Source organism: Miniopterus natalensis, chromosome 10 (genome assembly GCF_054644295.1).
Source record: "Miniopterus natalensis isolate mMinNat1 chromosome 10, mMinNat1.hap1, whole genome shotgun sequence".
Classification (NCBI taxonomy): Eukaryota; Metazoa; Chordata; class Mammalia; order Chiroptera; family Miniopteridae; genus Miniopterus; species Miniopterus natalensis.
This window is the reverse complement of record NC_142090.1, coordinates 45354872-45363862: the sequence shown is the minus strand read 5'-3', so window position 1 is coordinate 45363862 and position 8991 is coordinate 45354872. Positions and strand designations below refer to the sequence as shown.

Here is an 8991-nt window from a genome sequence, read left to right as displayed (position 1 = left end):
GGTACCAGGGAATAAAGCAAAACCTAACAAATTTTAAAGGATTGGCCTCATAAAGATGGTATTCTCATTGCAATGTGATCAAAACTGATGTCAGCAATTAAAAGATAAAAAATATCCATAAGTTTGAGAATTTGAAAACATGCTTTTAAATAAGTTAAATAAGAAATGAGATTTTTAGAAATATTTAATACTGAGTTATTTAAGAACAAAAATAGTAAATATCGAAATCTGTGGAATGCAGTGTAAGCAGCAGTATTAAGAGGGAAATGGAGCCTTAAAATCTAGAAATTAATGCTGAGTCCAACTTAAATAGTAAAACTTAAGTAGCAAGAATGAACCCAAAGGGCAGAAGGAATAGAAATAAAGATAAAAACAGAAATGTATGAAATAACATATTGAGTAGGAGAATCAATACATCCAAAAGTTTAGTCTTGAAAAAAGTGACAAAGTGGACCAGAAAGGTATTAATAATGAGTGGGGAAGTTTACATAAATAAATATACAGCTAAAATTACAAGGAAAATACTATTTAAAAGCTTTATGCTTATATATTTGAAAACTGAGTCCTATGATCTGAATGTTTATGTTTTCCCAAGATTCACATGTTGAAATCCTAATGTCCAATAGGATTGTATTAGGAGGGTGGGGCCTTTAGGAGCTATTAGTCATGAGGGTGGAGCCCTCTGGATAAGATGTGCTCTTATGAGTCCCACAGAGATCCCAAGTGCCTTTTACTGTGTGAGGCTACAGCAAAAAGATGCCAGCTATGAACCAGGAAGAGAGCCCTTATGAGAACTCGACTATGCTGGTGCCTTGATCTTGGACATTCTGGCTTCCAGAACTGCAAGGAAAAAATGTTGTTTATAATGTACCCAGTCAGTGGTCTTTATTATAGCAGCCTGAATGGACTAAGACATCATTTAGGTTTTGTTTTGGGTTTTTGTTTGGTTGTTGTTGTTTTCAATATTCTTGCTGCATCCTCAACTTTTGGCCTTTCCTGGGTACCTGTAATTCAGAGGTGGTCTCTTTCCATATTTTTGCCTCTCTAATTAGAGTGTGGGGAATGTTCTTTGCTGTCCTGTCCTGCTTTAGTCTTAGGCAGGCCCTGAACTTCAGAATTGGATTTTCCTCAGTAAACCTGTCCTCCTCTCCATTGAAGATAAACTCGGCAGTGTGTCTTTGAGAGATCTTGTGTGGGAGAGTATTTCCTGCTCTGACCCTTGGAGTAGAGGGTTTTTTCCTTTTACCCTTCTCTCAGCTCTACAGCTTTTCACATGTACCCTGAAAGTGACAGTGTTTGCTGCCTTTCTTCCAAAGGCTTAAGACATTTTGGGCTTGCTCCCCAAAGTGCATAGAAGCCAATACTATGGCACTGGGTTTTGAAAAATGAAAAGCTTTTACTGTGAAGTCAACTGGCAAAAAGAAAGGAGGCAAGGCTCAAGTCTGTCTCTCTCACCCAGAGTTCAGGGCAAGTTTTAAAGGGTTAGGGAGAACAGGCTGGTATGTGGAAGTGCTGGCAGGTTTCGATTGGAGAGCTTTGGAACTTGACCATTTGTGGTAAAATATGGTAAGAGACTTCAGAGCTGATCTTCCTGGACAATGGACAGTTCACTTCAGAGAGGGTTCCTGTGTTCAAGTTCTAGTCATGTCCTGGTCCTATGGTTCTGTTGGTGGGAGTGGGGAAGGGGCAAGACTTTGGTTTCAGGTACAGCTGGACGTCAAAGCTCTCTCCTCTGTGCATGTTTTGGCTGCATGACTTGAGGTTTTAGTCTGTTGTCTTTTAAAAGCAATTCAATATCATATTAGAAAATAGGATAGGACCAGTTTGAGATGGTCTGCAGTTCCAAATCCCTCACTTTTGTCGTTCATTCCTCTATCTTGAGAGAAATAGGGCAATGGGGTCCAGGTTCAGTTAAGATGGTGGATTAACTTCACGATGAAGTCAGATTTCTCCTCCTATTGTGCACTTACAATCTCACATGCCCACCTCTTCCTTCTGTGATGGTCCCTAAGCCTTAGAGCAGGCATTCTGGGTAAATTTGCAAGCAGAGACCACAGTAACAGTGGAGGAAGCAGCAAGACAGGACACCTGTAACTTAGAATGAGATAAAAAATAAAAACTAACTTTTGTCATTGTGCCCTGTAGGACCTGAACCATGATAATAACTATCATAATGATCACTGCGAAGAAAGTTTGGAGTTTGGTGGCTGCTTCCTGCTGATCAGGGATGTATATCAGCAGGATGAATGCAATTGCTTTGCTCCTAGCTATAAGAGTTCCCCAATGTTAGGATTATGTTTTAAAAGGAGATATTTGAACCCAGTCCTGGGGAAAAAGACATATTGAACAACAGAGGGTGAGCAGCTTAAACATCTCTATAATGCATATTAGAAAAGAGATAAGCAGGAAAATTTGTAACCCACATTGGGGAAGAAGGACTCAATGCCTTGGGGAAGCCAACTGAAAAGATCATGGAGTAGGTCAAACTTGGTTGTTTGTCAGAGACTTTTGGAGATAGGTGGCTTCCTGTCTAATTTTATCTAAGTGGGTTTCAACTTCTGCAGAAGTGTTTATATAAATGCAACATGATGAGTTGGCCACTGCACAAACACCTCCTTACTCAGCTAACAAATAATCTAAACCAATCCTGTTGTCTAAGAACACAAGTGCCTAGGACTCTAAGATGGTCTGTGGAGTCTTAGAGCTTGAGCAGTAGAATGGGCCAAATGGCTGATTGTACAGGTTAAATTCCATACCATCAGGTATTTAATAAGAGGTATGTCTATGAAAACAAAAGAAAATCAAATTATAAACCAATTTTTGAGTTTGTAAGAGTGTCAGTTGAGAAGATTTCTAGATGTAAAACTGGAATCATCTTTTGTAGTTTGAAATGTCTCTGATGAGATCACCAGACACTCAGGTAAACTATTGGCATGGCTTATACAGCATCAGTCACTGAGATTAAGGGTGAGCTGTTGTGGCGATTTCTCTGAAGTGTATATTATGTCATCCAGCTGCAGTTTGTAATTGCAAGGCTCACAAAAAAGGCAGGTTAGTTTTCAATAATTCCAAGTTAAATGATGAGAGAAAAATGAAACATTAGGTCAGAAGGTTGCAGTCAAATATTTAGGAAAATCAGAGAGACTCCTGCTGAGAAGGTAACCATGCAGAACCTCATCCACCACCTGGCCTCCTACCTGGAGAAGGTGTGCACCATGGAGGTGGCTAAGGGTGACCTAGAGGTGAAGATACGAGACTGGTACCAGAAGCAGGGCCAACCAGCCCGTGAATACAGCCACTACTACCAGACCATCAAGGACCTGCGGGACAAGATTCTTGGTGCCACCATTGAGAACTGCAAGGTTATCCTGCAGATGGACAATGCCCCTGTTGCTGCCAATGACTTCCTAACCAAGTATGGAGCAGACCCTGTGCCTGAGCATGGAGGCTGACACCAGTGGCCTGAGCAGGGTGCTGGATGAGCTTACCCAGGCCAGAGCCGGTCTGGAGATGCAGATTGAATGCCTGATGGAGGAGCTGGCCTACCTGGAGAAGAACCAAACGAAGGAAATCAGTTCTCTGAGGGGCCAGGTAGGTGGCCAGGTCAGCATGGAGGTGGATTCTGCTCCCAGCATTTACCTAGCCAAGATCCTGCGTGACATGAGAAGGCAATATGAGGTCATGGCCAAGAAGAACTGGAAGGATGCTGAAGCCTGGTTCACTAGCTCGAATGAGGAGCTGAACTGGAAGCTTGTTGGCCACATGGAGCAACTGCAGATTAGGAAGAAGGAGGTCACTGACCTGCACAGCACCCTCCAAGGTCTGGAGATAGAGCTGCAATCTCAGCTCAGCATGAAAGCTGCCATGGAAGGCACGCTGGCAGAAACAGGGGCTCACTTTGGACCCCCACTGGCATAGATACAGGCACTGATCAGCCGTATCGAAGCCCAGCTGAGTGATGTTCTTGCTGACATCAAGCTGCAGAACCTGGAGTACAGGCAGCTCATGGACTCAAGATGTGGCTGGAGCAGGAGATCGCCATCTACAGCAGCCTGCTCAAGGGCCAGGATGTCTTCTACAACCTGCTCACCACCAAGACTGGCTGAATCCAGCAGCGTCCTGGGCCTCCTGCTTTCAGCAGAAGGGTGGATGCTCCTGGGTAGGGGGGTAGTGGGAGGGGAGGGACCCTTACCTCTGGCTCTTCTTCTGACCTGTCAATAAAATTTTATGGCCCAAGGGGGTGGGGGTGGGGGTGGGGGGAAGAAAACCAGAAGAATCAGGATGTAGTCCAGTTTACCGGTAAAAAACCAAAACCTCAAAGACAATCAACTGAATTAGAATCTAATATCAATGATTGTGAATATTAAATTGAAAACAATTTTTCTTTCTAAAAGATCCCTCATTTTTACCAAAGATAGCTAAATTAGGGCTAATTTATTTGCAAAGTTAGTCTAGTTTCAGTAACTTTGCCTGATTATTTGTATAAGTCCAGCAAAAATAGTAATTAACTACATAGGCTCTTTTTATTTATTTATTTTTTTAAATATATCTTTATTGACTTCAGAGAGAAGAAGGGAGAGAGAGAAATGTAAATGATGAGAGAGTCATTGATCAGCTGCCTCCTGCATGCCCCCAACTAGGGATAGAGCCCACAACGCAGGCATGTGCCCTGACCGGGAATGGAACCTATCGCTTGGATCCTAGGTTGATGCTCAACCGCTGAGCCATGCCCAGCTGGGCTACATAGGCTCTTTTAAATCTGCTTTGCTGTAATTTTTCATAAGGAATCTCCTTATGAAAATTAGCGTCTTAAGACCAAGAAACCAAGCCACATACTTGCCATCAGACTTTGCCTGCAATACCTACAGATTTGAGTGAATTCCTCTCTTCTAGGGTTCCCAAACATATACTGAGGTTCTTTCTTTGCATCTCTCAAGAAGCAATCTTTTTTCCTCACCTGGAATGACTTCTGTGAAACATGTCAGCAAGGTACCAGGCTCTTTTCCAAGGGGCTTTTATTGGCTTCCAAAGTCAATCTTAATTCTTTAAATCTTTCTGGTCATATCTGAGTCTATAAATATTTGTCTCAATCATGACAATTCTGTCAAAGCCTTGGAAATAAAACCAGTTTCCAGTTGTGTCCTGTTATAAAGAAAATACATTCTTATTAAAGTTATGCAATCATATAAATAAAATACTCATTAAAAATATGAAAATAAAAATACTCATTAAGAGTTTCTATGTTCTGGAGGGATCTGATAGGGAGAAAAATAAATGTTTCAATTCTGCTTATAAATGTATAATTTACCAAAGTGCTCTAAGTCAGCAATTTTCAGCCTGTGTGCCATGGCATACTGGTATGCCACAAGAACTTTTAAAACATGCAATACCTGGCTATTTAGTAAGGCACACTGACCTCTTTGCCCTTAGATTGCCAAACAAAAAAAATGGCAACAGCCAACATAACAATAGCCATCTGATATGAATGACTCAAAATTATACCTTTTTTTTTTTTTTTTGTCAGATTGACAAAAAATATATATCTTTTGGTGTGCCACAGAATTTTAATAATTTATGTACGCTATGAGATGAAAAAGGTTAAAAATTGCTGCTCTAAATAGTAGGTAGTTTAAGAGAAACAAGTTTCCTTATATCTGGGAAGCAAAAGATTTTAAATATCAGCAATATATATTTTTTAAATCACAAAAATGATAATCATTCTTATTGCATGTAGTCCCTAGTAGTTAATTTTTTTTTTTTTTGCTAGACCATTTGCCAGTATTTCATCAATCTAGTTTTTCCCTAGAGTTCTATAAATCTTTATCAGTTTAAAGGTATAATCCAGAAGCTTATTCTTAAAAACATATTTTGTAGACTCTTGGAGATTATAATCTCTAGAAAATACATTTTAGTAATACTATATGTATACAAATACAACGTAATTTTATTTATTTATTTGATAAAGTTTCCCATGTAATTTTAGTATATCAAGTAGGCCTACTTAGTTTAAATTTTCTCTTTTATAGAGATAGAGAAAAGAATTCTTTGAGGCATTCCAGGGGCCCACTGGAATAACCAAAGCCATTTCCAGGTTAAGAAAAAGTTTCTTTTTAAAACCTGAACCCTGAGAAGTTTTCAAGCATACTTGACCAAAAAGATCATATATTTTTATGAAACAATATTAAATTATCTATTTACCCAAAATGAAAATAAAATATCTCAAACATAAATACAGGTTACCTATTGTTAGCAAAACTTTAGTTTTTAGGATTGAAAAGGTTGCTTTCTTGAGTAATCGAGTACCTGATTAAGACAACATAAACACAGAAAACTATTTTAATAAAACAGAATCTTTGCTTTATAGGCAGGAAACTTTTCATATCTTATCTGGAGCAGAACGATACAGGAAAACTTCATTTTAACACTGTAAAAGAACCAAACTCTAATTCTGTATCGGTGTACTTTTGATATTTAAATTCATTTACTTAATTACATTTACTCCAATGTTTATTCAGTTTAACCACATATAAAACCTCCTCTTTCTCAAGGTTTCTTTTCATGAACCTTTTACAACTTTCCTTGTCCAGCTTAGTTTGTCTCTTCTTACTTCTTCAGAAATAACCAGCCTAGGACAAATCACTTTTTTTTTTCAATTCCTCAAAATGTAGTACTGAAACTGGACACAAGGGGTCCAAGGCTGCCTCTCACTACTTGAGCCAAATTAAGCAGACAAGGTTGAATCAAATGTGAGCGTTTATTCCATTATTGCCACAAAATGAGAGAACAGTCAGTCACCCTGGAAATTCTGTTCTGACTCCCCTTACCAATTGGCTGATTGTGGGGAGCCACTGTGGCCCCAGGCACGGAGGAGCTGCCTGGGCGAGCTGCAGATCTGCTCTCCTGCTCCCTGACCCAGACCTTGAGGCACCGAGGCAGTACTAATTTAGCTTACAGCCAGAAATTCCAGAAAGGCTTATTTGGAAGTTGGCCCTGGCCTGAAGGTTTAAGGGACAGTGAAGCCATATACCAAGCCAAGGACTCAATCCTCCCCAAAAGTTCCCATTACAAGCTGAGATAAAGATAGTTACCAAGGTCTGAGCTCATGCAGGTGGCAGAGTGTTTACTCTGGAAGAGCATTCATATGGCCTTAAAGGAATGCCGGGTGGGGTGCTATTCAGCAAAATCAACAGTGTCTGTATAAATTGAGCTGAGAAAATAAACTCGGGGCTGGCAGAAGTTCTCCCGATCCCATCTTTTTTGTGTCTGTCTTTTCTCTATCCTCACCCCTTCCTCAGGACCGTTTGATTTTGCCGGCGGGCTCCGGCAGCTGATTATAAACCAGTGAAGGAGAAGATAACTACATGCCGCTGCGAGCTATAAGTGTAACGGGGAGGGGAGGGGAGAGTCTGCAGTCCAGCCTTCAGGAGCTCAAAGTCCAATAACCAGGTGGCTAATCTTCTATGATGTTACAAACAGCTCAGCCCATTCCTGGGACCAAAGAATGGTCAGTGTTCCTGAGACAAACTCCTAGAGGGCACATCAACCAAATCAAAGCATATCCTGTCCTTGGTCTGTCCTCAAACTGTATTTCTTTTCTGAGTAATGGACCCACCGAGGCATCTTATCTTTTTACAGCCTTGTTTTATCCTCCAGTCTCCCAGGGTCTGTAAGAAAACTTCTTACCTGTAGTTAGTAAGGTGAATGATTATTAAGCAACTGTGGCTCTATTCCTTTTTTTTTTTTAAATTTTATTATTGTTTAAAATATTACAGATGTCCCTTTTTCTCCCCAATGACCCATTCCACCTCATTCCTTCCCCCTCCCCAGTCCCTCTCCCCATCATTGTCCATGTCCTTGGGTTGTGCATATATGCATCTAAATTCTTTGACTACTCTCTCCCCCTCCACCCACCCGCCCTCCTCCATCCCTCTGACATTCATCAGTCTCATCTATGCTTCCATGTCATTGAATCTATTCTGTTCATCAGTTTATTAAGTTCTTTAGATTCCACGTATAAGCAAGATCATGTGATATTTGTCTTTCGCTGCCTGGCTTATTTCACTTAGCATAATATTCTCTAGGTCCATCCATACTGTCCCAAAGGGTATGAGATTTTTCTTCTTTACAGCTGTGTAGTATTCCATGGCTCTATTCTTATTATGTGCTCTTCCCCACTATCAGTACTTCCATATATTACACCTTCTACTACTAAAAACATATAATTTTCTTTCATCTTAATTAGGATTCTTAACCCTAGAAACCTTAATTTCTAGTGAAAACCGAAAGTAAGCAATTGTCATTCTTTAGATTGTCAAATTTATTATTATATTTTATAACCTCTAGAAACAGTTTTTTTATTGGCAAATATATAATTTTTAGAAACATGCTTTTTCAATAAAGCACAAGTCATATTAATAGATCCAAATTTATCTTTAGTTTCTCTCTAATAATAAGCTCAAAGTAGGCAATTTAGATTAATCTAACAATGTATTATTATCCCACCCAGAGATAATCTAGACATTCAATGGCCATCTATCACCAATCTAGCCAGCGAAACTTAAAGTTTCAACCAAAGAGACCTAGAAAACAATTTCCAAGCACATATACAATAGAATTATAATTTAAAATCAGTTCCATGTAGAAACCTTTTTTACTTAAACCTATTTTAACTTATTTGCTCTCAATAATCATGTCTAGATTACCCATGAAACTTCATCATGTTGAATTATTTTCTTGCTGACAAATTTTGCAACAGAGACAACATCAACTCATTTTTGTAAAACCAGGTAAAACAAAAATATTTAATGTTAATAACTCTAAAAGAGATGTCTACTGAACCAAACCAAATTTAAATAAGCTTTAATAAAAATATCTTCCCAGGTCATGTAAACTGAAAAGCATCTGGGCTAGTTTCTATTACATTTTTTAGAATTCTCATATAAGCTCTTAATTCCTATGTCAATTAAACAGAGTTTATAAAGTAATACTACC

The 8991-nt window shown here is 39.3% G+C and overlaps 1 pseudogene; it reads left to right on the top strand.

Annotated features, from left to right (window-relative positions):
- Positions 1-1644: 1644 nt before the first annotated feature.
- Positions 1645-4106, top strand: LOC107542274 (keratin, type I cytoskeletal 19 pseudogene; annotated as a pseudogene).
- Positions 4107-8991: the final 4885 nt, after the last annotated feature.